This window comes from Drosophila rhopaloa, unplaced genomic scaffold (genome assembly GCF_018152115.1).
Source record: "Drosophila rhopaloa isolate 14029-0021.01 unplaced genomic scaffold, ASM1815211v1 contig_167, whole genome shotgun sequence".
In the NCBI taxonomy this organism is placed as follows: Eukaryota; Metazoa; Arthropoda; class Insecta; order Diptera; family Drosophilidae; genus Drosophila; species Drosophila rhopaloa.
In genome coordinates this window covers 3,368,891-3,396,888 of record NW_025335047.1, presented here as the reverse complement: position 1 = coordinate 3,396,888, position 27,998 = coordinate 3,368,891, and the positions used below count along the sequence as shown (strand labels likewise).

At 43.3% G+C, this 27,998-nt stretch overlaps 1 protein-coding gene across 2 annotated transcripts in view; it reads left to right on the top strand.

Annotated features, from left to right (window-relative positions):
• Positions 1 to 2,981: 2,981 nt before the first annotated feature.
• The window catches only part of LOC108046767, a 60,284-nt gene continuing 35,267 nt past the window's right edge, over positions 2,982 to 27,998 (top strand). For both annotated transcript variants that reach the window (XM_044458517.1, XM_044458518.1), the window contains exon 1: positions 2,982 to 3,617. The gene's annotated coding sequence lies outside the window, so the exon portion shown is untranslated. The remainder of the gene's footprint in view (positions 3,618 to 27,998) is intronic.

Sequence of the window (27,998 nt, the reverse complement as noted above, 5' to 3'; positions counted from 1 at the left end):
AAAATGGGAGGGCCACAAAAAAAAGGAGGGGACAAAGGCAACAGCCACAAAAATATTTAATAAATTTTACAAGTAAATAAGGACCAACAGCGGCAGTCAGGCAGGCGGGAAAAAGTTGTAAGAACTGCAAAGCGCAGGATTTTTGTTGTCCGTGTTGCTGTGGCATCGGGAGGGGGAGGGGGCAGCCAAGGGTTAAGGGGTCGCCGGATGCCACATGTTAATGATAGTTGGCCAAAGCCGCAGCTGCAGCAAATCTGTTGTGCCACACGGTGGTTGGCTGGTTCCCATGGGGAATGTGAGGCCCGGGGGCTTTGTGTGCCTTAGTTGAGTGACATGTAAATAAAAGTAAAGTGCGTTCATGGTGACGACAAAGTGAAACGACGACGGATGCCGGTGAACGGCACATTTGGCTTTAATGCTGCATAATCGCCAAACAATTTCATCCCTCGCACTCAGCCGCTCCCGTATTTCAGACCTTAGCCTTTTGATTTTCCTGCCAGTGTCAACAGTTTTTGCAAGCTGCACGCAGGGCCATAAACACACACGCTTCAGCCGAAGGACATGGAGAAGGACTCTTCTCTTCTTCAGATCTCGGGACTATGCTATGTGCTATGTGCAGCTCGCCGGTCGGCCCGGTTTCGGGTCACTTAAGTTTTATGTGGCGAAACGCGTTACCAAATTGCGTTCAAATTGCGCACGCAGATAACAGTTTTTCATTACGGCACATAAAAGCGTTTGCCATTGTCCTGGACGCCCTCTGTTTTGGTTGTTGTTGTCGTTGTTGTTGTTGCTGCTTTGGTCCTGCCAAATTGTTACGCCAACACGTGCCGCACTTTGCAGCTCATGTCAGCAGACAGGAAGATCCACATCCACATCATCGGGACAGGCCAAAGCGAAGGCAAACCCAAACGCAACGCACAGCACAGCAACAGGCACAGCTTTGTCCAGTTTAACGCTGGACAGGGACACTTCGCACTCCAATATCCCCAGGACACCCAATCCCTGCCCACATGTCGCCGTCACATCGCTGATGATTCCATAGCACTTAGATTAGAAGCATTCGAAAAACCTAACTCAAAGAAAAGCAGGGGTAGGTTGCCTTTAATTCCTGGTAACCGTGCTCTTCAAATTCGTTTCCATGTTCACACTTTGTGGCAAAAGACTCAATTCCAGGAAATTGTTTCCTCTTTTTCAGGAGAATTTTTTAAAGTCGGCAGCTTAGTCTTAAATAGGGATTTTTATTTTTCATACATTGTCTTTAAGCTTTATTTAAAATGTTGTTTCTTTTTATGCAGAGTGTCAAAGGTATTTCACAAGAGGCTAGAGGATGTAAATTCCATTTTTTTTATTATTTGGCACTTCATTTGAAATCTGAAAATTAAGTCCATTCGCAGAATTAAGCTTATTTCACCATTTTACTTTAAAACTTAAAAGACTTTCACTTCATATTTTTTGACTCACCATTACTGAGAACATAATATAAAAATAAGCTGGCAAACCTTTCTTCAATTTTCAAATTTATGTAATTTTGTATTTATATAGTGGCCCATATATGATTATTTCATTCTTAATCTTTTTTTCAAGTGCAGACTGGCTTTCAAAAGGCAGAGCCGTGCTTATTTACTGGCGCCAGTTGGCGGACAAGTTAATTTTTCAACAGCCTAAGCGGTCGGAAGCCAATTCAAGTCGCCCGATTCTGATTTAAATATGTCGCTGGCAACCACAGAAAAAAAAGGCGAATCGGAAGCTGCAGAAATACCAACATTATTTTATGCGGGGGCACGAGATTGATAGGCGCCCGTCGAGACTCGTCTGCGATTCGCTTTGGCCAAAGTTTTTGGCTGCCATTGTGTAGCGTGCTTTTAGGCGCTGACAATGAAAAAGTTTTGTGCTTATCATGCGTGCAAGTTTCGGCGACGTTTTAATTGAAAAATACTTAGCAAAGTCGACTCTCTCTCTTGAAGAGAGTGCCAAATGGCGAGCACTTTAAGGCAGCTGTTCAAGTGCACACTGCACACGGCACACGCATCCTGGCAGGATAACACCTTCGCGGATGCGGCGGTGTCCTGCGAGCCAATATATAACCTCCAATTTAATTGCTGGCTTAAGTGGGCTGGCCCACTAACCTACTCCGCTTCTTCAGCCCGGCCGACAAGCTCTCTCTTTTCGGCGCCTTCCGCTCTCTCTCTGGGCCACGATGACAACGTCGATGGTGTTTTTAATTTGGTCGGGATTAGGATGGGGGTCCGTGCTTAATTTTAAACAACTTCGAAGAGAGCGAAGACAGGGATCACGTCCTGTTTGGCACGTCTCAGGCTTTCTTATTACGCACTCGTAAAAAGAAACGGCTGCTCCTACTGACTTGTCCAACTCGTTCGGGATTATAGCCATTAACTTTGGCATTGCATATCGCTGCGTGACGTCTTTAGCGCGTGCAGTTCGGACCTGGCCTGTTTGTCACTGTAATAAACTTGGCAACAAATTGCCAGCCGGCGTGTCTTCTTCTGGCCTCCACCCCCTCCCCACGTTTTTTTTTTCCACCGACGTTTAACCCTTCGCTAGCATTTTGACACGCACGTGTCGAAAAAAAGACGCATACATTTTTAAGTGATTAAAAAAGTGCTCGTACACTTAAATTCGGAGCGCGAGTATGTGTGAGAGCGAGAGAGAGAGAGTCAAAGCAGACAATAAGCAAAAACATTTAAATGCGAGCAACGTGCAAAAAATAAATTGTTGTCAAAAAAGTTGCAGCCTCTTATCAGGCGGAACAATTTGGACCTGGCACACACTACACAGCATCCACAAGCGATGTGGTCCTTTTCCCAATCGTTTTGTAACCGAAAAACGAAGCGCTTGCGATCCACACACACGACAGGATTCGAGTTCGGCTTTTGGTCTGAACCGAAACAGCACTTCGGCTCTGCGAGATGCCTCGTTCCGCCGCGACTGCGAGTGCGAATCAGTTGAAAAAGGTCCTTCGTGCGGGTCGGTTAGTGTAACGGTGGTATTTCGCTCCCACTGCGAACAAATAAAATCAACTGGCTTGGCCCAAAAGTAAACAACAACAATAATTAAATAACATTTGTCCAGCGCTCGAGTGCTTCGTGTATGTTTTTAACTAACTGGCCCGATAACCGCTGGGGAATTTGGCATGCAAAAATAGGGAATAGAAATTATATAAACACGAGAGCCGGGGATTCAATGACCGCTGGCTGGTTGGTGAGCTAAGATAACCCGGCGATAACGCGGTCCGTGGTTCAGTGGCAATTTGCATTGATGAACTGTGTGCTCGTCGGCCGCCGTGAATAACTAAAACCGAAAGCAAAACCAAAAGCAATCCGTATCCCCGGAGCGGGGGCATCGATAATCAGAACCCAGGACCAGGATCGCAGAGCCTCCTGCCGATTATCCTTTGAAGTCCCCAGTGAGTGAGTGTGTCTCTGTCAGTGTGCAAAGTGTGAAAAAGCGCAAAATAAATATTAAAAGCGAAACGTGCGTGGATTAGAAAGCATAAAACCAACCGGCAAGCAAAGGATCAGAAACCACAACAACTACACTGCAGCCGGGGCAAAAGTGCTGAAAGGGCTGCTGAAGTATTCGAACGCGTTCGCCATAAGGTTGGTATTTCACATCATGTACAAGTACCAGTTCAATGCACTACCATCTCGCTTTTTGTTTTCTTTGGCTGGCTGTTTTTTTTTGTCGGTTCTTTCGTTTCTATTTTTATTAGGGCCGCGCACGTTGGCGCATAATTTACGCTAACTTTTATTTTGCCATCGGGCTATATACCTTTTCGCTTATTTCCCCTGGCAAGCGAACTGGAAAGTTCGGCGTACAGAGACTGAAATTTGAATTTTTCCGTTAAGTGGGTCGCTCCAGCTTGCACCTGTCAGAAGGCCCTTGGCCTTGGGCATTGGGCAGCGGAGCGAACATATGCCAACGGCCAAACAATCGGTTGACAAGCCCCCTTCTCTCTCATCCGATATCTGGGTCCCCGGGTCCATGTTGATTTATGACAATCGAAGACAGGGGATCCCCCGTCTGTTTACCCAAGTAGCCGGGGCAGGCGGCACAGTTTCCGTCCAACTGGAAACTAAATAATTATGTGGCTCAGGTGGGACGGCGGAGGAGCTCACATTCTATCCCCGCCAGCCACCGCATTTCTGCCTGAGTCGGGTTGAGTTTAACGAACATTTATGCGAGTGCGGTTGTTTATGCTGAGCCCGAGTTATGTGGCACTCAGGGGGCGTGGCAACCGCACACTCGCACTGGGGGCTCATTTCCCAGCCGCACTCATACGCCGTGTGGCACTCAGGCTGCTGTAGCAACAACGTTTGCATATGTTCATCAAGAATGAATTAAAAGTTATTTTAAATTCGTGACACTCGCCTAATTTTGCAGGTCCCCGAATCTCTCTGCACCGACAAAAAATGTGGGGTTCCAAAATATAGATTGTCTCGCAAAATAAGGTTTTATTCAGATGGAAATGTAAACGAAAAACAAATAAATATTTGAAAATTTAGTCAATCATTACAAACGATTAATTCCATATTCAATTTACAAATTTAAATAAACTAAATTAAATTTGACCAGAATCATAGTAAATTAATTGGTTTTTAAATTTGATCGAATAATTGTATTGATATGGTTTTAATTTCATTTACATTTATTATAAATTTAAATAGTTAAAAGCAATTGAATTCAATCTTCGTCCAATAAAATGTAATACAGTAAATTACATCAAGTCTAAGTTTCAAGCGTTAAATAACTAAATGAAATGATAAACACTTCTAGACAGATTTACATAAAAAGGTATCTTGTTTGGATAAAATATATTTTCAAGTATTTGAGTGCCATGCTCAAAGTTTAAATTGAAGTACCCCAGAAATCAAAAATGCAGTTTATCTTTGTTCCTAAATCTAACATTTGAATCTAGAGAACAGACCTTGATTTTTTCCCAGTGCATTTGTGTGAGTCGGCGGGCTTAAGCGAGTGTGCTGGGTCTGTCAGTTGTTCCCGGCGTTGCTGTGTTACTGTGCTCAAGTGGCGGAGGTGTCACCTGGCAGACAGGTATGCTATGCTGTCCTACTATGATGCTGCCACTCACGAGTTCTAATGTGCGCACACATATTGCATATAAGAATATGTACTCGAGTGCGGATATTTCCCCATTGGAGCCGTAGTCCCCTGAAGGACTGGGCCTGGCAAGTGAATTAAATTTCAAATGTTTCTTAATTTACTATTTCGGTTTCCCGTTGACAGTTCAAATTGCTATAACAAATTTTCTAGCGCTACGCACGCCACTCACTCATTCGTTCATTCATTTCACTTTGCTCACAGGCTCTGAGGGGGCGCACATGCATAAGTGAAATATTATGTACAACTGTCGGGTTTGTTTTTCCTTTGCGCTTTTTCGCAGTTTTTCTTCGCTGCTTTTTGCGTTTGTTTGCCTTTTTTGCTGGTCGTTGGTGGCGAAAATAAATGAAGCCATTCGAGCGCAATCAGAATTTCGCATTAAAGCGTGGCGCACACGCATTGCCAATGCGATTGTCAGATTGAGAACACCATATATATAGTAATCGTGTTCGAGCAGCAAAGTCAAAGTTGAAACGGTTATTTCAGCTCAAGAGGATGCCTTGGGTGGCAGAGTGTGGCACTGCCAGGTAGAAAAATTGTATGGGTGATCAAGGAAAAAAATCGACGACAGGTGGCAAATGGAGTTAAATAAATAGTACTGAAAACTAATATTTATGGATATGGTTGAAACCACGAATATAAACTGTAAGAAGTGGGGCTCCAAAAATTTCATAGATTTTTAACTGTTTAAAATCCCATCGATATTTAAGCAAAAGCACCACAATATTTAATTAAAAAAGCTAAAACATCGGAATATTTAAAAATTTAAATTAATAATAAAATACAAACAAACATTTTGAAACTAAAATTTAATCGCGACCAGAAAATCAAATCGAATCGCGAACAAAGAAAGAATGTTAGCGTAAATACTGGAAAAGAGAATGAGATAAAAACAAAAATAATTTATTCCACATGACGTATGCTACAGGCAGAAAATGTAGGTTATTTGATAAAAATAGAGAGGTGGAAAATGAGATAAAATTCAATTTAGTGAAACCAAAATAGACCAAAGCTAGATGAAACATTGAATTTCAAACTTTATAAATACAAGCAGATAAAGTAGAACAAGTTATATAAGTGTATATATCACATTTTTCATTTGCAATCCTTAAATTTACTTCATTATTTCGCTTCCGTTTTGCTGATTACAAAGTCCTTTGGGAAGGGTGCAAAAAGAGTAAACTGCAGGCAGGCACTTGAGAACTTGGCTAAATGAAAGGAAACAAGAGGCAACCAAACCATCAGCGTCTGTTTGCTTGGTTGTCTTAACCGCCGAGCTCTAAAAACCATTTACAGTTTTCAGTTAACTCGCAAGGCAAACGCAATTGCTGCGTGCAAAATAAATAAATACTTTGCTAACTTTCAACAGTCAGTCGTGTTTTTGTGAACAGCTCGCAAATTGAACTTAAACGTAATGCAGTGGCACTACATCTTATTTCGGTTACTGCCACCGACACTGAAACCCTCTGGCTTCAACCTTTAACTGTTGCTGGGGCAGCTTTTGTCTCGATGTTGGCCACAAAAAACTGTCTCTACCAAATGAAATTAGTGTCAAAACGCTGGTTCTGCAAGTGCTGCATGCCTCGTCAAATCCGTTTCCGTGGCAAATGGCACTGGGGAAGGCTCGAAGGATAGCGACAGACAGGCGACAAGTTCTGGTCGAAACATAGGGCGTCCTGGCCCAAAAGTGGGCGTAATCGCTGGCATCGTAATGGCGATTCCAATGCCTCTGGCGGTCTAGCAACCAACAGACAGCAACCAACAACCAGCAACTAGCAACAGCTACGAGTATATCTACAACTACAACATCATTTCACTATGGTCTAAGCTTGCACTGGAAAAAATTGCTTACTTCGTTTTTAGGTGAAAGAAGATTGGAACATATCAAAAATATTTAAGTAAACTAGGTAAAGTCAATACTAATTAAATTAATAAATAAAACTTCTGAAAAAAAACGGAAAAACAAAAAATATAAAATGTGATTTTTTATTGATTATATGATGGTGTCTAAAAAAAAGATAATAAAATACTAAGTTCACATTTATAAATAATGAATATTCTTAACCAAAAACATACATCCAAAAATCTAGAAGTCCTTTTTTTAGGAATAATGATCTAGAACTTGAGCCAACCCATATAATTCAGTAAAAATAACAACATTTTTGGCAGTTTGTGGTTTTCTCTGATCAAACAGACTTTAAAGTAGTTTTTGAACTACAAATCTTTTACAAAATTGTACACATTTCTTTCGTGTGTACTTCTCCCAGTAGCTGTTGGTGTATTTTCTTGTTGCCAATGCCTTTTAAGTTGATTATGGGCTCCAAAAAATAAAAAAGAGGTAGAAACAACAAAATAAAGGACAGCCGGGGAGAGTGGGAAAAAAGCGGCGCCGTTGTGCTGAATGAAATTGATGAAGTAGTTTGAAAAGCTGCTGCTACTGGCGCTACTGTTACTGCTGCAGCTTTTGCTTGCGAGGAAAAAACCCTTCCTGACCAAGGTAAATAAGCCTTGTTTTTGCCTCCTGCTCTTTGCAACTTGTTTGCTGCTAAGTTTTTGCTTTGGGCCGGCCGCGCTTTCACCTGCAAATTGAATGGGATTTCGGGCTGCAGTCTGCGAAGTGCATTGCCCTGAGAAAAGGAACAGGGACAATGGAGTGCATGAGCTGCAGTGCTTTGTGGCCGAATGGAGTCGTTCCTCTTAAATTGCGGCCGCGCTTTGATTAACTTCAATCAGCGCTGGGGAATCGCTTTCAAAATTAAAATTTATTGCCAATTTGCGGCAAATTCGATTAAGCTTAGGCTCTTCTCCATTTTTTTTTTTGTGGCGCACAAAAGCCAAAGCAGAGCAGGAAAAACACTCAGCTGGACATGAAACATGAAGGAGAAGGAAGTCTGGGCATTTAAATCCAATATGTAAATGAAAGCAAGATGGGGAGCAGCAGGATCAGGCCTGGACTCATCCTCCCCCCGCCCTCCGCCCCCCTGCTCGAACTGTTGAAAAGCTGTTGAAGTTTATTGGAAAAATATTCAAATCACGTGGGTGGTCTCAGCTCATCGCCCGGCAACGAAGACTTCCTCCTGGCTGTGTGATAAAAATGGCCAAGAAATTACTTATAGATTGAATGAAATCGTCAGGCCTGGGACTCCACTCCCGACCAGGTTCATTCTGTGCTCTGGTTTTCCTTGCAACATTTTTGATCAATTTAAATGCCCGGCTAAGACAATAAAAAGTCTTATTGGACCGGCTTAGCTGGGGATTTCAGGAGGCCGAAGCCGATGGCCCCGTCGCCATTCGCATTGTTTTTGGCCCAGATAAGCGTGCAATTAAAATTGAAGTCGGCTTTTTGGCCTGGCAAATGGCGAAATGATGTACACGGTGGCCCGATGGTCGATGGCTCGAAAAACTTATCTAATAAGTGTCAGTTAAACACAACGTGGGGCACAACGTGCTGCGGCTGACCCCGACCTCAACGCAAAAGTTTCACTTTCACTTTTTGGGGTTCACCCAAGACTTTTGTCACTTTTCCGGGCATTTTGTTTGGGGGAACGAAGTCGCCGGAGCGAGGAGCCGGAAAATCAATGCCTATAAATTGCTTGACGCCTGCTCACGCTTATTTATAGCATAGGGATTTATGTTCGGCATATTTATTTATGAACAACAATTTGCCGGCTGCTTTAAGGCTCATTGATGCCCGGGAGAGAGTCGTAAATTAGCAGCCGCCCTGCAGCAACAAATGTAAATAGTTCAATAACAAAAGGCGCTACCAATGCCAACGCCAATCCCGATCCCAATAACAATCACTGGCTGCAGGCCGTTTGGCCCCAGAACACATGGATAGGCAGGGAAAGACCGTCTGTCGAGGGCAGCAATAACAAGTGGACATGTTTTATTTATGGAGCAAACGTAGACGACGACAAACGACATCGAAAGTAGCTGTTAAAATTGTTTTAATTTGCTGTTCGCAGTTGAATACACAGCTGAAGGAGAACGAGGACAGGAACAAGAACAACATGGCCAACGACATGAGCAACAACAAGCCGTCATCAAATAAAAGCCCAGACTGAAGGTCAACTAGGATGCGAATGGGTCAGTGAGCCAAAGGCAAACAGATCCGGGCATCTAGGTTACAGAAAAGGTGGCCCGAAAAACTGTGAAACCAAGTCGGTGTAGAGAAAAATTAAGATCTTACTCTTATCATACACATATTTACTTCTTATAATTTTACTTAAAATTCTAAAGAACTTTAATATTAAGTTAAAACAAGAGTAACTAAAAAATCTCAAATTTTTAATTTGAAAATAATTAAGATTATTTCATAAAGATTTATTGAAGAACTTAAATATTCAGTTAAAAAAAATATACTTTTTATATTGATCAAAAACTATTGTATTATTAATTGTTTATATTAATATATTAATTTTTGGTGTGAATTATATTTTGTGGATCGCTTTAGACTCAAACATAATATAAATATTAAATATTGTTGACAAAGTAATACTTTTCTGTAGGCTTAAAATATACTCGTAGCTTATGAATCTATTAATGCTCTGACTTTATAGATAACAAATATTTAAATATTCAATAAAACCGAAGCAATTGATCATTTTCGATGCTTTACGAGTTCATATGAGCGTCGATTTCCCTCGATTCGCAGACACTGAAGGCAAACAAACATGGGTGCAAATGAGTGGCGATGTCCTTGTTGTGGTGGTCGCAGCTTTTCGCCATGATATCCTTGTTGTTGCCGATGATGCGAACTGCTGCTGTCTGCTTCTTGTTGGCTGGTTAAGTGACCAAATCGAGTACCCAATGGCCAAACGTCTGCTCAACCCCAAGTAATAATTCAATTGTGCAGCGGACCAATGCCCCCAAGATTGATGGCGTGCATTTGAGACTTGCTTTTGGCGACATTTGTGTGTCTTGCTGAATTATGTGTAGATGCGAGTATGTGTGTGCGGCGCTTCGAGGCGCAAATGTTCAAGCACAAAACTTTGCCAACTTTGGAAAACAAAAAAAAAAAAAAAGGAAAAGCTGAAAGCGCAAAGCTGGTAGCAAAGAAAGCCAATGCCTTCAGTGGATTTAAGTTGGCTTTGAGACTCGCAGCAGCAGCAGCAGCAAAGCCATCGTCATCTAGTCATATACTCGTTGCCAGATAAGCATTTATACGCATTAAAGCGACAGCCAACTTTTGACCAACTTTTCCTCTTGGCAAAGTTATCAAAAATTCCACTTGCGCAGTGAATCAAGTGCCATTTACTGATTGTGCCACGGTGCGACGGCTGAAAGGAGCCGTCGCTCCTCCTAATCCGCTTCACATTTTATCAGCGCTGTGACAGTGGCTCTCACATCCTTGAATCCTTCGGGGTATGTGTGTGGGTGGGTGTGCGTGTGTGTGTGTGTGCACGCGCATTCATAAGTTGGCCCGAGTCCTGAATCCTTAGCCTGGCCTGAAGCGCTTTTAGGCGCTCTTAGCGCGCCCAAACTTCGAGTGGCCAGGATGAACAGTGAATGAAAGGGCTCAGGGACGGGGTCGTGTTAAATCGACGCCTAATGCCACATCTAAGCCCTTAACTAGGACATTGACAGTTGTCGTTGTTGGCGGGAAAACTCTCGGAAACTCTCTGGATGCCAGAATGCCAGGATGCCCAAATGCCGGGCATAATGAATTAATCGAAGGCCAGACACGCATTTCCGTTTGAGCCACTAAAACTATTTGGGCCGCGTTTTATCCAGCCGCTTTGGAGCTTTTCTTTTCCCCTAATATCAGGACCAAAGTCCTATTTAAAATTAATTAGAAACGCATTAAATGGGGATTTTATTAGACGTGATCGTGGAATTAACAGATTCCATTGAGATGCCCCAAAGTTGATTCATGTACGAAAGTGATTACTCAACATTTTGTTCCAATTTCTGCCGTATTTCAAATGGCAAATATGCAGATGGCAGGCGGCTCAGAACAAGGAGATATGCTCGAAAATATGCTTTCTGGGCAGTCAACAGGCATTGCGCATACGGCGTGTGGGGAATGGTACGAAAATTCGGACGTTCGTGCAGTGCTGGCCAAAAATAACAAGCGATTTTCGGGGCAAAATCAAAAATCAAGCCATTGCTTTGAGCAACGACAAACATGGGACCATAACCGGAACGTAAGCCCAGAGATAGATGTCCTGGGAAAAGAGAGAGAGGGGCAGGAACAAGGAGGGGGCTAAACATTTCCTCAATTTATTGGTGAAATACGATTTGTGCCAGGAGACTTTTACGGACTGGCTGCTGAGCTATGCCATGCAATGTACTCCAGATGCTTTTTGAGGCATCAGGGCATTTTATGCAAATGTGGCAAGTTTATGGTTTTGTACTCCTGCTGCTGGTGCATGTGCAAGTGCATATTCTCTACGCAATCGAAGCATACGACTTTTAAGTGAACTGTGGTCATCATTACGCCGTACTCCTCAAAGGCTTTCGATCCGACACACCCCATATATATATTTGTACATGCCTTGGCCAGAAAAAGGAGTTGTGGGAAAATATATATTGCTTAAACAGGCCTGGACATCGAATATGGGTTAAAGCCAGTAAGTGACAGTGACGGGGGGCTGATCCTGCCCAGACTTGGCCCAAAGTTCATGGGGCAGGACGGCAAGAAACAGCCGCACAGAAAGAGAATTCATGTAAATTCAGTTGAGTTAACAATTGCAATTTTTGGATTGCGGCTGCCAGCCTTTCTTGTGTGCCATTCGCAGGCTTTGCCCTTTAGTATGTTTTCTGCATTCGAAGCATTGTTGGCTTTCTGCTGCCTCCTGCATATTGACAGATAAATCAATCAAAGTTTCCCCTGCCCGCCTGTCCGTATTCGTAGAATTTAGAATGTTGCAAGTGGTAGTCAGCTTTCGGTTTTGGCATTTGGTATTTCGCATCAGCTTCAGTTCGCCTCGCATGTACAGTCAAAGATTTTCAATTAAAACTCAATGTTTTCCGACTTGCAAACAATAACAAAAATTACTAAATTATCCCCAGGCAAAACAATGCTGTTCTCACAAAATTCCTTGTTCAGTACGCATGTTTTGTAGTCTGCACTGCTAGTATCTTAGATAATCGAAAAACTTTTCCCTGGCATGTCGAATGGCTTGAAGGCATTTTCCAAACTACGATTATATATGTGTGCTGCGTTAAAAAACGATATCCGATCCGCTCGCAGCCGTTTTTAGGAACGCCATTAGTGCCTGACTGAAGCTATTAAAAGCGAAAAGTCAAAAGCAAAATTCATCCCTTTAACGTGCAACTTTTAAACCATAATTAATCATTTCTTGTGGCATTTCGTGAGTGTGGGTGCACCCTTTTCGAAAAGTTTTAACTAAAAAATCGGTATTGGCTGTGGCATCAATTATAATTAGCCGGAAAGTAGGAACAGGCCTTAATTATACCTACAATTGGTGGGCGGCTTGACGGCGGGGAGTTGCCAAACTATGGCTGATTGCCAATAATCAGGTATACGCCGCATGGCGCCGGGGACAAAGTTTTAAAAGCTGCGTGATTTGCGTTTTACGCTTTTAGTTCACAATTTGTCTTCTATTGACGTTGGATATTGCGCATTTTAAACAATTTACGGGGGTATCAATATTTGCCGAATGTGTTTTGAATATCAAATGAGCCCCCGGTCCCGGAATCGAAATCGGAATGGAATGCCGTCCGTCAGGGGCCCTTTCACTCGTTTCTGTGTTCGGTTCGGTTCAGTTGCCTTCTGTCCCTGTAAATTCATTAAAAATTTGCTGCCACACGGCGAACACAAAACACAAATCCGCAGCGCAAATACAAATTTTGCGGCCTGAAAATGGGAATGGAAACTTTTGTATGAGTCCCGGGTTTGCTTTTCGGGATCTTCCGGCGGCTGTTTTGGCGCACTATTTGAGCGTCTATAAATAAACATGGAAGATGTTGAAGAGCCTTTTCTCCCCCTTTTTCGGTTTCGGGGCTCACGACATAAATCGAATCTTATTTATTTTGGTTTTGCAATTTCTTGAGCACGAGTGTTGCTTGCACAGATAAAACGTATTGAATGCCCCAAATCGCATGCCGGGGTACCCAAAAAAAAAAAAAAATATACGCCTTACCATCATTTGTTGTTGTTTCTAATGGCCTGGCCTTAGTCCTTTTGGCACCCTCCCACAAACGGAAGCGATTTGTAGGGGTTGACAGGGCATAGGAATTTTGTCATCAGGGCTGACCCACAAGTCTCTGATTGATATATGCACAGGGGGGAAAATTTTCGACAAGAAATATAATAAATACAAATACCAATACCAATAAGGGACAACATTTGATGTACCTATGAATATAAATCATGCAAACCATTTGTATTTTGTGAACTCTTATAATAATTTTAGTGAAAACCATCAAATTAGTACCATCGTGATGCCATTTGTAACAACTTGGTAGTAGTAGTAATCACATTATGTAATACTGTTATTATTTATTATTTTTAATATATTTATTTTTTTAAATTTAAAAACTTGATATAATATAATTTTGATTATTTCACAAAATTTGTAGTCCATTTTTTTTTGTAGCTATAAAAATAATTGGTTTCTCTGAGTGCAAAGATACTTAGGTACCAAGGTTCACCACATTGTTGCGGTTATCCAATTATTTTCTTAGCACATCCAATTTAATATCCGTTTGCCAAGCGATAAGAGCATTCGCAAGTCGCCTCCTTCAAATTGGAAGATCTACATCTTGTTGCTTTATTTATTTGCACACTGCGGCAGGGGCAGGACAAGTTTAGCATGAATTCGGGTCAACTTTATGAGCAGCCACGCAGAATTCTAGCCGGGTGCGTGCCGATTCCTTGCGCCTCCTGTGAATGTTTGTTTGTTTGTTAAATTCTGCAAAATCCTTTCATACAGAAAATGGCAAACAAACACACACTGGCAACTTGCTACCAGAGACAAAGGAGCGAGCGAATGAATAAATAAATAAGCCAGAGCCACAGTTCCTCTGCTCCTGTTCCCGGATCTCAACTCGAACCCGAACCCGAATCCGAATCCTTTGAAGGAGCGTCGTTTGCTGACTGACTGCGCTGGCATTTTTGGACAGCGAGCAGCAGCGAATGGTAAATGAAATGCCGTGCAAGAATTTATAGAAATTTATTTATGCTCCGCTCTGCTTCGCTCCCTTCCCCTGGCTACAAAGTAAACAAATCTAGGAACGTGCCCCACATGCCCGGAACTCACCCACACCCACACGTATGGTGTGTGTATCCCCAGCACGCACACACACACACTGGCACACACACGCCCCAAGGATCCTGGCGAGCCATGTAAGCGAGCCAGAAATTAAATTTTCGTAAATTGGATTCGAAATGCGTGCGAGGAAATTCATTTAGCGCGGGATTGTCAAACAATTGAAACTGCCTTTTACACTTAATTGCCTGTTTATGCGTCAATCAGTTTGGTCACTGAGCAGTTCGGAGTTGCGGTTCCCATTACGATCCCTACTTGGCCACGCCCAATAACCTCTCTCTGTCTCTCTTTCGCCTTTGTGCATTTCGTACACGTAGTGTCACGTTCTTCAAAATATGAAACGTTCACTGATTTTTAATGAAGCAAAGTTGTTGGCTGGCCCAAAAGGTACAAAGTCAGAAACTAGAACAAGTCAAACACAACACTGTGCGGGGGCAAGATGGAAACTTCACAGTCCTCTGATTAATACGTGCACTAAACGAGTCCTGGCATCGCTACCTGCTGTTCCTGCGGCCATCTTCTCTAAAGTCCGGCTACATCGTTACGGTCATGTACGCAATAATTAAAAGTATCGAAACTTGTGTGTGACTCCCCGTGTTTCCAGCTTTCCTGCTGTGTGTGCTGGTGTGTGAGTGTGTGTGTGTATTGGCCTCTGTGTGGGCACTTGTCGCCTGGCCGCGCGGCCACTCACTGCGGCTGATTGCAAACGCAAACCGGTACGGTTTGGGGGAGGCCAGTGTGAGAGATATGCCACGTTACGTATACGACATGTGGTCCGGTGCGACTGTGAGTAGTGAGCAGTAAGTGTGTGTGTAGTGGGTATGTGGTACGTGAGCTTCAACAATTGTACGGGATTTCTTTTTTGCTGTATTATCCCACCCATTTCCTGTTACATACAGAAAAAAAATGTTATTAAAGCTAATTTTCTAAGAATTACCATCAAAATATGTTATTATTATTAGAACTGCCTTTAATTAAGTTTTTCTTTTTTTCAAGTTTTAAGTTTTTCTTTAATTAAATCAAATTAGACTTTTAAAGACCGGTACTCTAATTTATTCAAAACAATGTTTAATGTTTTAACATACTTTAATTTTTTTTACCTTTCTAAAGAATGGTTTGCTTTTCTGGATTTTTAATTAACACTAGATTTCTTGACTTTCGACTTCTTTTTTCCGGTCAGTGTGGGAATGCCGGCTGGCTGGCCAGTCAATTTAGAGGCATGGCCGCTTTGGCATAGATTGCCAGCGCACGGAACAAAGCAAATGACAAATAAACAAACAAACGAATGAAACGAAACGAAACGAAACGTAGCCATTGCCGTTGCTGCACACGAATCGTGTGTATAAATAAAAACTTTGCAACAGTCGCCCCAAGTCTCAGGAAAACGAGTAAGAAGGAGCCTGGAAAAGTGGGGGGGGGGAATGGAAAAACCAGATAGCCAGAGAGCAAGCGATGCCCTCCTCACTAATACACAAATACACTTAAGTTATTGTTACTGTTATTTAGTTAGTTTATGCCACTTTGTATTATGTGAGTATGGATGTGCGTGTGTTTGTTCTTTGTCTGGGCCCGTATTTGTTCTTCATTGTATTGCATTTTCTTCTGATTTTCTTGCCGCCGCCGCCGCTGCCGCCACCGCAAAACCGGAAAACCATCCACCGCTCGCAGCCAGCAACGCCGACAATGAATCAAACAACTCCACTTTGATTTGATTGATTTGCGCTGCGTCAGCTGGGCGCGTGTGTGTGGGGGAAATCGGAGGAGGGTATCAAAGTTGAGAGTGCAAAATGAACACAAGAAAAAAAAACAATCTGAAATCGGCAAAGCAAATAGGAACATGGACAGCATATGGAATTGTTTGCATTGGCAATCAGACAGCAGGCAAATATACTTCACGAGGACGAATCTTAAAATGTTCTAGATGCTAGGTTAAAAAAAACTTTAATATTTCTGTTTTTATGTATGCCCTATAAAGATGGGCTAATGAAAATTCTCCAACTTTTGAAAAGATCATAAACCACTGGAAGTATTTTTAATTACTTTTTAGGGTCCTTACATTTTATGTTCAACTTGAAAAGCCATTTAAAAGAGCTTTTAAGAACAGAGAAATATTTATCACTCACTTCCTAACTTTTATTCAACACAGCTACATCTCTCAATTGTTTTGCTTTTAATTTATCATGATTTATATTTCCTATAAGTGTTTGATTTCCAATAATTCAGCATAAGAATTTAAATACTCCCTTCAAATATTTGCACTCAAAATCGAGCCAATAAATCAGATTAATGGAAGTTGAATAAAATTTATATTCCCTTCGAACAAAAAGTCTGAGAAGAGCATTAAGTACAGTGAAGTATTTGCAATTGATGTTAAGGTTTCCTACCAGCAGCAATTTATTCTCCAGCTGCGAGTGTGGTGCGGTACTTATACACAAAACACCGAGCTCAACCCACTCACACTCGGCTAGGTGTTACTGCCGCAAAAAGTGTATATATGGGTCTAGGCTTAGGCCCCAGGATCCAGGATCCACTCCAGAGTCCTGGGTTCCGGGGTGCCTTTTTTGTTTGCCGGCTGGCGGAGGAACATGAAAATTTACTTTGCATGAATTTGTTCGTCACGCTTGATTTTTTATTTATACATCAAGCTGGCAAACCAAATATGTCACATGGGTGTGCGTAGGCCGTGAACGGATTAGGGGCGTAGCCGGCAAATGGGTTTGAGGGGGCTTTTCGGATGCGAATAATAGATTCAAATCCGAGCTACGTTTTTTGTTTGGCATGGGAATGTAAATTAAATGCGCTACGTGGGCTTTTATTTTGTAGTTAATTGCAGGTGCGAGCAGTTTAATAATCCCTTTTAGTCCACCTCTGAGTGGTTTTTGCAATTTGGGGAAAGGTGGTTTTCCCCTAAAGCACTTTCATTCAGAGCCATAACCTGATGAAAATCCCATAAATGCAAAGTGCTCAGAAGTTCCAAGCTAATTAAAAGTCAGACAGGATTGACTTTTGCAACACCAAACCCCTCACACACACACATGCATATGCAACAACATGGTTCGAATTTGACGCATTGCTCATACGCAATGTGGGACAGCAGCAATGTCGAACAATAGCGTTCCGTAAACTTCCAGCGATTGACAGGACGTAACAGGGGGACAAGGATGATATAGCTGGGGCGAGGGGAAACAACATGGCTGATGCCGGTCAAACGAAAAGACAACGTGAAGTCAGCGCAGTTGAAGCTGGCTGGAGGATGGCCATTCTGCCGGGGCTTATTAAAATTTTATTGTTCAACCCAGTTGTTGTCTGGCCGAGAAGGAGTAGCTGGTTGACATGGCGAACGGACATGGGAAAGTCGAAGGCGGGGTGGTGCCAAAGACACAATTGTCACCGGCTGTAGGTCGTGGACCGACCAGTGGGCGGTGATTGTCCATTGATGGGACAAACAAAAGGCAGGTGCAAAATCCGCACAAAGGAGCACTTACCCATCGTCTTTTGTGCACTGAACGGAGATCATCATGGCGTCACTGAAAATGGCCAAGGAGAACCACCACAAACGAGCCAGGCAACTTGATAAATTACAAGATTGCCAAGCAAATCAAACAAAACCCAAAATTAGCGTGGACCATTTTGCAAGCCGCTGCCGTTTCACTTCCTGCATTCTCCAGCGCTTAAAACCCCGAGAACCTGGTAATATTTTAATAAAAATGTCGGCTTTTGCGCGCTCGACAGGTCGCGTGACATGCTGCCACAGACAGGTGGTGGTGACACAGCAGCATCAGCTTCAGTCTCAAGTGTGCCGGGGACAGGCCAGCCCATCCCATCCCGAAAACCCCTCCCCCTCTGATGTATTTATGATGAGCCCGAACTGATCTGCCCGGGGTATGTGAAGCACGTTTTGCGATTTTGTGATTTTTTGCTGGAAAATCCATTTGCCGCTTGGCTCCCGCCCGGGCTTACACAGTTTAGTTTATCTGCGTAAAAATATTTAAAGGACCCTCGTGGCCTGGCATCGGGAGTTGGGGAGCCGGGGATCTGAAATCTGGAATCAACGCATGTAGGCCTCATAATTCTGTCAGCGTCATAAACGCGTCGCTTGCCTCAACATGGCAGCTGCATGCGAATGGAATAATAAAAGAGGACACCCAATCTGCCAGTTTTACACCAGCCACCCACTCAAAACCCAATCCACACCCCCCCTTCTACCATCACCTATACTCGAAACATCCAACATGAATCTGCCCGACTTTATGTTTTAATTTGATTTGATTTGTGTTGTGTTGCGCACACTGTCGTATGTGCAAATATTGTTAAGGCAACCAAATTTGATTTATCACGCGCTCGCACCATTGGATTTCCCCTCATCACACCCCCCTTCCTCACGGCGTCTTAATTGGTTTTCGGCGTGCGAATTTTGGGCGCGGAAATGGGCAGAGCAATTAGCTGCACTCCGTATGCCACTTTTCCGGGGGAGGAGAAGGGGGCGGGGTGTGGCATCGTGGGAGCCTGTTAAGTGGCCACAAGTAGCAAAAAGCTGCCAAGTTGGCCCTGAGCGCAGGAGACAATTGTTGCCAAAGCTGCAGAGGGGAGTTCTCAGTGCAAATTAGGAAATTCGAAGAAAAACTTAACCGCGTTTATGCCTGCTAATTTGAGAAATATTTAAGGCCCGAATCTAAATATTTATTTATCCATTTTAATTTATAAATATAGTTACATGTTACATATTACAAAGGATGTACATAAGGTGTAACTTGTTTAAAATAATATTGAGTTCGCGAATAAGAACATGCCACTCGTTAATTAAAACTCACTTTAAATTAGTTTAAGATATATTAATACAATTTTAAAGGACAAATTAAATTGTCAAGTTAAATACATTAATAAATTATTTTATAAATTGCAAAATTGAATCTAGTCTAGGTCACTATAATTTCATTTGAATAATTGCATTTAAGCAAATTTATTTTAAGTAATAAATTAATCAACCAGCCAAAGGGCCAATTATTTCTAGCTAATTAGCCCAAGCTCTTCTTTTTGCAATAGGCAGTAATAATTTATTTGATAAATCGTAAAATTGAAAGGGTATTTGTTTATTGAAAGGACGGCATTATAAATTCATGATATCAGGCCCAACCAAAGTCTGTGTTAACCGGGTTAAAGGTTTTTCTTTAATCCCCCGCAGTTAATCGGATAAATTGAGCTTTTGTGAACTCGGACTAGGACTGGTGTGAACGCGGCTTGAAGGCGGACAGCTGCTTTTTGCCACTTTTCTAGTGGCAGAGTCTGCTGACTGTGCTTAGGATTGAACTGCCATTTTAATTATGCAGCAGGCGGACGGGAGGCCGACAGAAGCCAGAAGACAGCCGACGGTCGACGGTCGCCATCAGCGGGCGGTTGTAACTCAAGGGCGCGCCGAGGTCAGGGCGCCTTGCTGAGAGGGAGCCGCCAGCCAGCCAGCGAAATTAATATATAAAATGGGTAGAAACTTTGCCGAGGGATACCGCTGCCTCAATGGCAGATTGTGGCGCGAGTGCAGCCGCCAACTGCATAAAATTTAACGAGGGACCCCGGCTGGCTGGCAGCATTCAGAAACAATTTGCTGCAGATTATGAAAATTGCTTAAGAAATTAAATTGCTGCAATGGCGGGCGCCCTGAGAGTTGGGAGTTCAAGTTGGCCGGTCTAACAGGCTAACACAGGCAAGCAGGCCCAAAGGTTTTTGCGGTCGCAGTCACAGTCGCGGTAACCGCGGGAAATTTGCATTTCCATTTGCGGTTACGGTCGACTCCTGGCTTTCTGTGGCTCCTCCTTCGCCTTTGATTTGCCCCGGCACGTAGCACACAAAAAGGATTTCTGCTTCTGCAGGCTGCCTGCCTGCCTGTCCACTTTCTCCCCTGCTTACTAATTCAATTTGCAATAATAGCAACAACAGGAGGACCGACAGCGGTATGCTCTAATTATATTGCGGCTGGTTTTGGTCAGCAGCAAAGCTGCTTAGCCCATGAACTTTATTAAAAATATTTGCCCAACTTGGAGTGTATTTACATACTTTCTTTGCGCGAGTGCTAGGGAAATTTTTACGATTCGTAGACCATTTGGGGAGCAGAGCACGCGCCGAGCCTATAAAGTGGCCCCGGGTTTTGCCCTTCTTTATACGCTTTTTTTACTGTTCAATTAGCATAATGGGCACACCAAAGAAATAGCGGGGGTGCGGCAGACAAGAAGACGCGACTGATCCTTTTGGCAAATAAATAAATGCATAAATATAAATACAGTTGCGGTTTGGGGTTGAGTGCCCCTTTTTTTTGTGTTCTGGTCTTCCGTTCATTTCGAAAATGGTCAGTCGGCAGGCGGCACATCATTTCCGGTTTGTTCACGCAAATCGAGCACATTTCGCATAATTTCCTATTGCCAAATGCCCAGTGGGTGGGTTTGTGAAACGCTGTGCACGGCATGCCAAAGTTACTCGCCACACATATTTATATGTGCGCAATGTTTTTCTTGTGGGAAATTTTATGAAAATGCTTTCCAAATCGAATGAAAACATATTGACTATGCCATGACGACGACGTCAACGATGGCAAACGGCAAGAAAAACAACGTTGTTGATGGTTGAAATGCGGGGATGGCGAAAGCAAAGGCAAAAGCGTTTGATGTTAGCACTGCAAATACATGTCCCTGTATATTTGCCTATAAGTGTGTCGCATGTGTGTGTGTGTGTGTGGTTCTATCTATGCGAGGTCCTCGTATCTGAGAGTTTGCGTTATCGCCTGCTATTTGTATTTGCTACCCGCTGTGTGTGGGTTGCGGGGCTTTTTCTGTGGCTTTTTTGAATATGTCTCATTTGAAATTGTTCCTCTGCTATTTGCCTGGCATTTCCCTTTTTACTCAGGCCTCCAGCTCCTGCTCACTTGTAAATTCCAATCCTGGGACGAACATGCTCCCTGGAATTTGATTTCGACGATGTCAGCCAACAATTAAGGCAAAGAAGGGAACACTGACCGCACTTGGCTAATAAACAACAAAGCGCATAAATTGTGAGCCTAGCCAAACAGCCACTGTCCGCTCGACTGCCTACGCCATGGCCAATTGGCTGCAATTTAACAAAATGCATCGGAGCGGAGGAGCCAGGGTGGGGAATCCAAAACAAGAACCAAAATAAAGTACGGAAAAAATGACGAGAGAATGTTTGGGCAGCAAAATGAAGCCAGGCGACGAAGGGACTTCGAGGGGAGATCAAGCGAAGGAATGCTATTTACTTTCTGTACACATATATCTTTTCTAGTTTCTGAAGAACAGATTACTTTAATAGTTTAGTGCTGGAATTTGCCGGCTATTGAGCTAAGTATTTTCTATAAACTCTGACTAAACTTTGTGTGCTTTAGATATTTTTATACAGATTGAATAAAATAATGTATTTTTAATAGCATTCACTTATATATTATTAATATTTTTTTGGTTGACTGCATAATAAAATATATTTAACACAAATTAACATATTTAAGATTTTCAAGAAATTAAAATTGTTGTATTTATTTCTTAGCAAGCTATTTGAAAATGTGATTTGAGAACCTAAAAGTACCTTTGATACTACTTTAAAATATGTTTAACAACTATATTGAAATTAATACGTTGTCAACAATATAAAAAGTAATTATTTAAGCTTAACAACGAAGTAGCTCTCTCATTAGAAAATCTTATTTGTTTAATTTTTGAAATAGCAAAAGTTAGGGCATTAAATATTCCACTTGCGGCGGCTTATTCGTTATCCTATCAGGGGCTTTGTTTAACAAATGCTTCGGTGGCTCCGCCCAAACCAAATCCCTATTCCGGGACCGACCGGCAGGTTGTCGTTTGTGTCGCTGTTTTTGCCATGTACATATAAATAACATCCTGCCCCTGCTGGCTGTCTCTTCCTTTGACTTGCCGTGCATAATTAAATCAGATCACATTTTAAAATTCCATTTATATTTACCTCTTGTCGGACCTGGGCGTCTGTCTCACTGTCTCCGTGTCGTCCGGACTCGTAAATCATGATTAAAAGCTTCGGGCGACAGGGCTGGCCGCCCCAACTACTATGCCTAACACGTAGCCCGAAAAAAGGACAACAGGGCGGCAGAACTTCAAATAAAAAGCGCTGCGGCCAGCAAGACGACAGAGCTAGCAGAGCTAGTTGCCGCAAAGATGGCAGAACTGGGCGAGATTCAATTCTGGAGATACAAGTGGCAAAAGGAGAGCAGTTTCTCCAGTTCTCCAGCCAACTAACTGCGGTGACTCACTATTCAACCGCCAGAAAAGACGATGGGCAAAAAGCGAGAGACACAGAGCAACAACAAGGCGGAAGCAACAAACAACATGAAGGACACAGCGCAAAAAAACACTGAAAACGTGATATGGTGGGGTAGATTGTACATATATAGTATGTTGCTCTGGTACTGGTATATAAGGCGAGATAAATCAAATGTGGCGAGAAATTGCAACAACAATGGCTGGCTGAAGCCAAGAGAGGAGACGCCGAGAAAATACGGGTGAAAAAAAAAACTCGCCAAAGCGAAAATGCGAAAAATTTATCCAATTTGGTAAAAATTTAGGTCACAGCCGGGGTTCTCGTCCTGGAAGCGCCAAAAGCGCAGCAGCATCGGCATGGGCATCGGCATCGGCATCGGTATCCACAGGCCACAGGAAGAGCTCAAGTGCAGCAAGTGCTGAAGCCATTGTCTCGCTCTCGTTTGTTGGCGAGCCGAGGAGCTATTAGATAGCGTGAATTTGCACTGGCCGAGGACGGACGACAGGATGCTTCTACTCGTACTACGTACTATTCGACTTCACTCTGTGCTCAACTAACGAAGCCAAACGAAACCGCACGGAACGAGGCGCAGCCGGCACAAAAGTGAGCCATGATAAATATGGCACAAGAGGTCCGGGAAAATATAAACATAAAGCATAAAACTGAAGGACCAAGGACGAAGGAGTCCAGTGAAAGAGCCCTGGACAGAGTTCGTGGAAAGTTTGCAACTGCCAACTGGTTACTAGTTACTGGCTAGTGGCTACTGGCATCTGACAACACAGCATTTCCCAGCGACACATACACAATTTACACAAGGGCACCAGCTTCAGCACACAAACCCCATTACTGACAACTAATAGCACATGAAATGAGTAAATTATCGCACACTTGGTGGCAGCGAACGAACGCTGCTTGCCACCCTCTTTGCCAGCTAATTTGCAGTGAAAAGAAAACCAACAAGCCACAACATTGCGTATACGTGATATTTGCACTTGGAGAGCTCCCACACACTCTTATGCAAGATGTGGCTGCCAGTTGGCAGATAAGGGAAAAAGTGCAGCGTAAAAAATCGAATGCATATTTCACAAACAAAAATGACACAAAAAGAAGGCGAAGAGCAAAAAAAAACCAAGTGGCAGGGCAGGAGGGGCAAAAGGTAAATGGCAGAACGTGGAAAGTCTCCTGTTTCTGCTCCTTTGCTGCCAGCAATGCCAATAGCATTTTCTGAATTATTTCGCACGATATGAACTTTTGCAACAAGTCTCAATAATTCTTAAGCTGCCAATGAAGGAAAAGGAAGCCGGGAACTGGGCTGTTGCTCTGCATTAAATCAATGAATCGAACGGGCAACGGATGTCAGTAAGTTGCCATTTTGAGAAATTAAAAGTGCCCATTGCCGTTTTCATTTCCGCTCTGCCATCTACTCGCTTCCGCTGCCTGCGGTCAACTGCTATTCCAAAAGGATCCCGCTCACTCCCTTACAGGTAATTCCCCAAACACAATCCTATTAAAAAAATGCGCAAGGATACTGAAATTACTTTCGCCAGCCGGACGGCAAAGGACCCTGGAAAGCCGCAAAGCACTCGATAATGATGCCCTGGCCACGCTGATGCGTCCGATAATAAGCTGCCTAATAACCCAAGGCGACCTGCCGGGACGTTTATGGGTGTGGCAGCAGAAGGGGCGTGAAGCTCCTGCTGCTCCCGCTGCCTTTACAGTTCGTCAATTTTAATGGCTTGGGTGCGTGGCGCAGGACACACTCGGAAATCGCTGCTAAAAGTAATTCACTTTTATATTAAAAAGATTTTCGTTATGCCCGGGTAGGTCGCTCATTTGCATGGCTTCCTGTTCTGTGTCCTGTATCCCTCGAATCCCTCGACTCGGCGAAAAAGTAATAAAATAAACAAGTGTCCTGGAAAAAAAAGGACCGCGTGCAGTAAAAACTGGGTCTACACCCGATGTCCGTCGACAAAATGGTGTGAAAGTGATTTATATTTTAATTCAAAAATGAATTATTTAGCACACTTTTTAATTCCTTTTAGTCTTCTTTGCTTTATTACGCCTCGAATCTGAAATTCTGATTACTTTTTATTTGCTTTTATTTCGAGAGTTTATTGCATTTGGTGCGGGCCAAAGAAATGCAAATATTTTCGGCTCATTATTGCGCTACATTTAACAGCGCAAAGCAAAGAGGCCTAAAAGCTGTTGACATTTGGACAACAAAAAGAAAAGGACCCACCAGTGAGTTTCTCAAAAGCCATCAGACAATTTGCTGCTTAAGCGTGCAATGACATGGCGCGGAAATGGAAAAAATAACTTGTGCATAACATGCATAATAAGGTCCATGAGGGCACTCCACACTCCGCAGGGTAACTAGTTCGTTCCTGGGTTGTAATGTCTGCACCAGGAATTCCTCCTCATATGCAAAGCGAAATCTGGTGGTTCTTGAACAAAACCATTCCGCGAGTCAGCATGGATGGTGTTATGCCTCGCATAAAAGCTGGTTATAACCATTACTTGGCCTGACTGGGTAAATGCCTGTGAAATCGACAGTAAATTCTGCACTCTTTTCTGTAACATCCCTTGCAACTGATTATTACGGACACATAAGCAGCCCGGGGTCTAACAATCCAGGGGCCAAAAAACTAGAAAAAATATATATATTCTGGGGGATCGGCAGGGCAGGGCCAACAAACTGCGAATAGAATGTGCAGTGTCCTGGTCGCCAGACTGCAGCGAAAAAATTTGAATATAAAATGCGTTATGCTGTGGGATTGACAAAGGGCGGGTTGCGGGGTGCAGGGGCAGGGGCAAGGGAATGGGCATGGGCGAGAAGGACCGCCAGATCCTGCGGCAACAATGAAATTGCGTATGTAAATTTCATGTCGTTACCAGCGGCAGCAGCAGCAACATTGCTGAAATAATTAAAGTGGAATGCACCCGCAAGAAAAATAGGGAAAAAATCGCGAGGCGGGCAGTTCAGAGTTGGAGTTTCGGTCGGAGTCACAGTTGTCCTTAGTTCTCGGGGTCTTGTTTGTCTATTGCCAGCTTGGCAGCTCCTCTGTTTTTTTTTTGTAGTTCCATCTGCTCGCCGGGGTCCTTCTTCCATATGCAAAACAGTGTCACCATCTGCTCCTTGCATTGCAAATGTGCGGCTGCAGCGGCGACAGCGAGACACTGACTGCAACTTGTCAAAAAATGTCGCAACAACTGCGGCAGCAGCAAACGCTTTGGCTTTGGCTTTGCTTTGGCATAAATATGAGTGCCATCAAATTAATATGCACGGCATATGGCGGACGATTTTGTGGTACAACATGTTAAGTGCATTCAACGGCAGATGCTGTCCCTACACTTAGAAAATAAATATCGGCCATGGCGCCTAATTTGAACTATAATAATTTCAACCTTATGGAAATCAGTAACTGAATGTGTTCTTAAAAGGTATCTCATATACTAAAATCAGTAAATTCGGAAAATATATATAAAGAGAAGATGTTATTCTGTTACTTTAAAAACAGAATACAGCAATACATCAAAAATTAATTTTAAGGACATTTTGTTTTGATTGCATATTAATAAGGATCACAGATTTTATAGATTATAATTAAATCTCATAGATAAATTTCAATGTTTTAAGATTCCTTTGTGAGATAGTGTTTTGGTATACATATACCTTAGTTTAGGGATTTACATGGTCTGATCAAAAGTGTTCTTAATATTTAAAAGGAAACAAGTAACTTAGAACCCTATTTTTCCCCGAGTGCATAGCCATTGCGCCTTGGGACAACTGCATAATGCAGGCAGGACTCTTCGGGCTGACTCCTCGGCATCTTGGCAGGTTTTTCACGCTCCTTGAGTGACGAGCACGGATGCCCGGCGTGAGTTATGATGCTTAGCCGCATTGCTGCGGCTGGCGTGGCAAAGATAAAACTCCCGTCTCCTCGAGCGTTTTTCGAGTGTGCAGTGGCAGGATGGGCAGGAAGCGGAGCAGGAGCATCCGGAGTTGGAGGAGCGTTTAATTTGACTCCGAGTTGGCACCCGCAACTGTCCACGGGTGTGAAGCTTTTAGCGGAATTGTCTGTGGCGTGCACGTGGAGTGTGCACCGAGCAGTGTGCACATGTTGCACTGTCAGCTCAAGTGTGGCTGGATGAAAAACCGGTGAGTCCTGTCGCCGTCACCTGTGTCCTTTGTTAATATTTCAAATGGATCCCACCGCGTCGCCCTTTCGCTGGTTCTTAATTTAAAAGCTTTCTATTAGAGCCTCATAAACAAACAAAATGCCAAGCTGTCAAGGCTGTCGATTGCCAGGCAAAGATTGAAATATCCCACTGCTCAGAGATATGTATTCCCCAACCCCAGGAGATGTTATCTCCTGGCTAATGACATGTGAAATGTGTTGATAAAAAGCGTGGGAATGGCACTAAGACATTATAAATTTGCGTTCCGAACGTTTGGCAGCTGTTGATTCAGTCCACTCAACGCATCACTGAGCAAAAAGTGGCCCATTCAACCCGGGGGTGGGGGGTTGTAGGTGAAAAAGCCGGATCAGCCTCCATCAAATGGTCAAAAGGAAGGCGTGGCCCTGCCCCTTTGCCACATTAGCCACGCATCGCCGAACACCCAGACTTCTTTAGGGGGCAAGGGGGAGTGTAAGGGAAACAACCGGGCATCTGCTGTCGCATTTGATTAGACTTTGTTTGCTTTTCTTCTTCGGCGGCCTGGTCAAAGGGATATTGATAAAGGCATTGCCTACACACATTTCGGCTGTGTGTGTGTGTTAAGGTGCGTTGCGAAAGTTGAGCCAAAGGCTTTCGCTTTGACTCGTAATTAATTTGCTTTGTTTCATCCGCTTGGCTGGACATCAGGGGCGTGGCAAGTGGGCAAGTGGGAAACTGGCAACCGCTGCGACGCAGTCGTTGGTGGCCAACTGAAATGGCCCTTCGGCCTGGGCCATAAATTATTTTATTAAGCCACTTCGGCCGGCCCTTCGGCACGCCCCGAAGTTATGTGAATTATTTTGCAAAAGTTAATTTCATGCAATAAATTCTAAATCGCGTTGGCAACATTTCATGTTCTCCACACTGGAGGCGATTTGGATTTGTTTTTCTGTTTTTCCTCGTGGTGGAGAACTTTTTGGGGGGAGCATTGTGAGGCGAGGAAGGCTCTTCCCCGAAAAAGTATGCAGCATAATTACATTTTCAGCAGGTGATTAAATGGCTCGTAATTGTTTCTGGCGCTCCTGTTGTTGGCCCCACTAATAGCCGTAATTAGTGGCTGATCCCAGTGCCGGGGGATGAGTCAGTGTCTGAGGATTGGCCACTCCGGCCTAAGAGCTGGCA